This window comes from Dipodomys ordii, unplaced genomic scaffold (assembly GCF_000151885.1).
Source record: "Dipodomys ordii isolate 6190 unplaced genomic scaffold, Dord_2.0 Scaffold49, whole genome shotgun sequence".
NCBI classification, from domain to species: Eukaryota; Metazoa; Chordata; class Mammalia; order Rodentia; family Heteromyidae; genus Dipodomys; species Dipodomys ordii.
In genome coordinates, this window is record NW_012267265.1 from 951,074 (window position 1) to 956,585 (window position 5,512).

A 5,512-nucleotide genomic window follows, 5' to 3' on the forward strand; every position below is an offset into this window, starting at 1 on the left:
TCAAGAGTGGCACTGTAGCTCAAGTGGTAGAGCGCTAGTCTTGAGCTGAAGAGCTGAGGGACAACATCCAAGCCCAGAGTTCAGGCACCATGACCAACAACAACAAAACAAATAATAGTGTTAGAAAAGTGTTTTCATATTTTTCAATAATCCTAGCATAGAATAAAATTTATCCTAAATTCCTTGGGTGACTATATTATCATGATGAATTAGTAAATAAATGTATGTTAACAGATGCTTAAATATTCAAAATGTATTTTCTTTTATTCAGGAGCAAATTCGCAGAATGAATCAGCACAACCAAATGCAAATGGTAATATTTTGTCATATATCTTATGAAATAAAAATATATCATGAAGTTTAAATTTATTTACTGTACATAATTTCCCAGTTTTGAATATGTATTTTCTTCCCGAGGAGTTTTTCTCAAGCCCTATCTCTAAAAAATTATAGTAATTAATTCGAAAGACAAGAACTGCTTTTTGCTACTCTTTGAAATGGAATCGCCTCTTAGAAACCAAGCAATGAAGTGATAATCCCCATGGTTACATTAATTTTAGACATATTCTTTAATTTTATAATATCTGCAAATTTTGGGTTCTTAAGAGGAGTTTATCTTTACTAATCCTAAAATCAGGTTAATTATGTTCCCTTGGGGGGGGCATATGGAAAAATCATCTGGAGAATCTGTCTCTATCAAAACCTTTGATCCTTTGTTTTCTCTATGAAGTGCATTTGTCAGTAATACAGTACAGACGCCTCACGTACCATGGCTTCCACAGCTTCTGATTTCATTTTCAAGCTAATAACCAGTAGCTAGGAGGCCTGGATTGCTACAGCAGTTCAGATAAATAGGGAGGCCCATTCCATAATTATCACTGAGCCCTTATTCAGAACTCACCAGAGTCTGATAATGACTTCATGTGTCTAGAAAAGAAGCAACAAAACAAAACAAAAACAACTGGAAAAAAATGGGTCTGTTCCTGAAACTCTAATAAGTGTTTACAATTTTTTTATTTCTTGTGACTTTAAATTTTTATCTGGTCTCAAGAAGTAAAATAATGATTCTCTTTTTCTTCTTTCCAGAGACAACCTATGAAAGTGATGCATCAGGTAAATCGATGTGTATGAGAACGTGTGTGTGCTTGTGTGTGTGTCTGTGTGTATGTGTGATTTAGTACTGCCCCAAATAGAGTCACACTTTCTATAAGCACTCAGGGTTTTGTTTTGAAGAAACTAATTTACTACTAATTGCCTCTCCAGTGCTACTTCTAACATTGTGGAAGATGAGAGCCATGTTGGACGCAGACACGGAAGGATAGTCATTAGCCATTTCTGAGTGAAGATAGCTTTAGCCCAAACTTTTAAATCAGAAAAATTGTAACATGACATTCTTGCTGTCCAAAATCAATTTTTTATTTTGGTAATGTGTAGTGGAAACAATTTGGATTTTCAATCCAGAGCCTGATACCTCTATCAGATAACTATGAACATGTTTTGTATCCTCTTTGACCTCTGATTACTCACTTCTGGGAATACTAAAAGACTTTACAATTTCATATCTACCCTCAAACTTCCATATCTCAATGTGTGTAGTTTTAAAGTTTGTAGCTTGGTATGAATTTTCATGGTTTGGGGGCCATATATGGTTCAATTTCTATGTTTTATATATTACATATTATTTAAAACAAGAGATGAATGAACAAGTGGTGAAATTATTTTCCAAGATCAAAACATTGTGTTATTAATTAATCTTGTGATAATGGTTTGTCAGTGGATATCATATTTTACTCATAATTCTGTGTGGAATTTTTAATCTCTCATTGGCAAAAAACAAAGTCAATTATCCACTTGTATTGCAGAGTAAACTAGTTTCATTTTTATGCAATTCTTTTAAAAAAGAGTGACCTTTTTTAAGTTTTTTTTCTTAAAAAGAGTTTTTGATAACAATAGTTTATATTATGGTGTTCAATTGTATATAAATAATAAAACATTTTCTATCTGTTAATGAACAGGTCCCATTCTATCTTCAGGTGAGTTGATATTATAATGATCTACATACTCTAATATGGAAATAGGAAGGTCCAAATAGCTTCTCTTTAATCTTCATATTGTCAGAACAAATGCTGCATCAGTTTTTATAGCCCAATTCCACCAAATATTTCTCCCATCCAAATATATTAAAAATAGGTAAACAGAGGTATCCATTCTGAAATTTCAGTAAAGAAAATAACTTTTGACCCCCCCAAATCTAGCTTTTGGAAAGACACTAGGCTAATAATCAGAAACTTAATTTTCTTCTAGTTCTAACATTCCTCAAAGTCATTTCATTTCATTCATCTTGAGTGGCCTTGGAATATTTTGACCTAAGTGTCCACAAGGACATATTCTTTCTAGTCCAAAATATCCATGAATTATGAATTAAATAATAACAAGTCTCATAGGACTGCTTTCTTCTCAGCTGTGATCATCAGATCTGTGTAAATCGTGCGGGTTCTTAAAGTTCAGTATTGACTAATGACATTAAAGAAGTGAGACGATGCATTTTTTTTCATAGATTTGAAATAGCAGTTGCTGATACACTGCTGTGTTTTGTCTTTGCTCTCTTCTCTTCCCTACAGTACCCCCAGGCTTTTGCTTATCCATTTAATCCTTGGTTCTACATTCCACAAGTCATGCAGGATGCTCCTGTCCAAGCCATCATAGACATCTTTAAGCCCACTACCCCTAAGAACGTTGAGAAATTTGTCATGCCACAGTGGTGGTAAGTTTACTCAAATTCCTGAATTTTGGTGTTCTACCAAAGAAAGTAAAATAGCCCAGAGAACATATTAAAAAATAAGATTTTGATTAAACATGGTGAATTAATGCCTATGGCCTAGTACTAGAATTTTCTAGAATAGAAAATGAACAATGCTTTCCAGTCTTGGGGTTATATTTCTTTTTCAATAACAGAGAAACAGTGTTGTATGTGCTAAAACTGAAATTCATTACAATGAGGTTGATCTCCAAAGGAAAACAGGGAATGTCCTAACATGTAACTTATTATTTCTTCGTTTCAATTTTACTGAGTTTTAAGTGTTTTTTTTCTAGTCATACATATGGTAAATATAAAATACAGCATAAGTAGCAGAGCAAAGATTTGGAAACCTTTAGGACCTAAATTAAAGTCTTGATGTGTTTTCCTAACTGAAATCATATGATTGTATTTTGAAGGTGATCAAATTTAATAGTTTTCACTAGACATATAGACCAAATATGTAGCACTCATGTTTGCTTGATTTAGTGATTGTTTTGCCAATTACATTCATCATATGATTTTATCAATTTTTTTAGAACAATTGAAACTGTTCTCAGGAATGCCACAATTATTGCACCTGGTAAGTTTAGAAATTGCACATTTAATTAATTCATTAATTTCATGAATACCCTCTCTCTTTGACTTTTTCAAAGTCATAATATATTTAAGTACTGACCTTCAAATTCATCTAATTTTAACTAATATAATTTATAGTACAGGATTAGGCTGTACAAATTTGTGAGGAAGTTGTTAATTGTTCCTAAAGAGATATCTTTGAGATTTGTAAACCCAATTGTGTGATCCTGTGCCATAGGATCATGGCTGCCGAAAGCTCTAGCCAGGCACATAGTGAAACTGTTTGCCTGTTGAAAGGATCTAATATTTGTTTTACTTAACTTCATCAACTATATTATGGCTTCTAATTATTCCTATGTACATATGCACAGGTGGTGTCTGTGTGCATATGTGTGTGCTTTCCTTTTTTTGATTTTTAAAATTTTATTGTAAAGGCGATATAGAGAGGGTAACAGCTACATAAGTCAGCTAATAGAGTACATTTCCTTTTGAACAGTCTCATCCCCTCCCTCATTCTCTCCCAATTTTCCCCTCCTGACTTCCCTTCCAACCCCAAGTATAGTTCATTTCCAACATAGTGTCCAGTGGGTTTTACTGGTGAATTGCTTTACCCTTTGTCCCACCATTTCTGAGCTTCCCATTCCCTTTCCCAAATCAGATAAACGTATATACAGGACAAAATTATATTTTAAAAACAGTGACAGCACAACTATGTTTATTGCAGCATTATTTACCATAGCTAAGATATGGGACCAACCCAGGTACCCCTCATTAGATGAATGGATCAAGAAAATGTGGTATATACACAATGGAATTCTATGCCTCCATCAGAAGAATGACATTGCCCCATTTGTTAGGACTTGGAAAACATTATATTAAGTGAAGTAAGCCAGGCGCAAAGAAACATAGGTCCCATGGTTTCCCTTATTTGCAATATATGTCTGAGACAAGCAGAAAAGTTCAGATAATTTGATGTTAGGTGAAATGAACCCCAAGATAAGGACTTGAATGGTTTTTCTTTCTTGCTATTGCTTCTAACATATTTATAAGATATTTCTTTGTTGCTTTGTATGTCCCTCCCCCACGGTATAACCCCTGTTTTCACTGTATTTGATGTTGGTATAATTTGTGGAGGGGAAGGGGAAAAACAGATTGTTTAAATAGGGATACAGTGGGCCCATTGCAACAATGAGATGTATAAGCTGTTAGGCCGAAAAATGAACTTTACAACATGGGAGGGGGGGTGGGGGATGGGAGAGCAGGGATGGTATAAAAAATAAAAAATAAATAATAAAACAGCAACAGAAGTGTATAAAACAAAAAAGAATAAAATAACCGTAAATAGTACAATTGTAGAAACCTCATGCCTCCATTTCTTGGAGTTCATTTTTAAAAGCATCCCTTTTTATTGGTGAAAGCTTTACATAATTCAGATTAAGAAAAACGAAAAGATTCTGACATACAGGAAGCCTTTTCTTCTCATTGCTTTGCCATGTCATAGCATAAAACAAGAATTTCCCTTTCGATTAAAATATTTAATGTAACTAACCAACTATTTCTATTTCTCTTTACAGATGTGACTGAAATTTCTCTTCTCTGAATGTCTCTTGTCTATTTGTCATGTGAAGCCATCCTACTCAAAGGTTTTGACTACAACTTCAGAGTAGGAAAACACCGTGTTACAAGAAATTATTTTCTTGACTTAGTCACTATTTTGGATAGCATATCATCCATTCCTTCAGCTAACTTTTCCTAGACAATTTATTGTCGACTTAGAATTGCATCTTGCCAGTATGAAAGATCACCTGGTCAGAGGGGATTAAAGGCTTTACTAATAATTCTCTATGACAGAAATTTTGTTTAAGGTCCAAATTTCTCCTTCTGTTAATGTTGTCATTTCAGGTGATGTGTGCAGTGACTGAGATTTTCTTTCTTTTCAATAAATTACATTTTGAGGCACAATCTATGTTTTTCTATTATTATTCCAGTCATCAGTATTCACATAATCTTGTTTGGGGTGTGTGGTGTGTGTGTGGTGTGTGTGTGTATTAGTATGTGTGTGTGTGTGTATTTGTGTGTGTGTGTGTGTGAGAGAGAGAGAGAGACCTTCTAGCTAATTTTTGTGACACTTTTGAA

General features: G+C 33.8%; 1 long non-coding RNA gene across 1 annotated transcript; it reads left to right on the top strand.

Annotated features, from left to right (window-relative positions):
* Positions 1-268: 268 nt before the first annotated feature.
* Positions 269-5,174, top strand: LOC105988542. The gene is made up of 6 exons (XR_001175202.1): positions 269-313; positions 1,087-1,113; positions 2,016-2,033; positions 2,622-2,764; positions 3,337-3,380; positions 4,951-5,174. It is a non-coding gene; the product is annotated as an uncharacterized LOC105988542 (long non-coding RNA).
* The last annotated feature ends 338 nt before the right edge of the window (positions 5,175-5,512 follow it).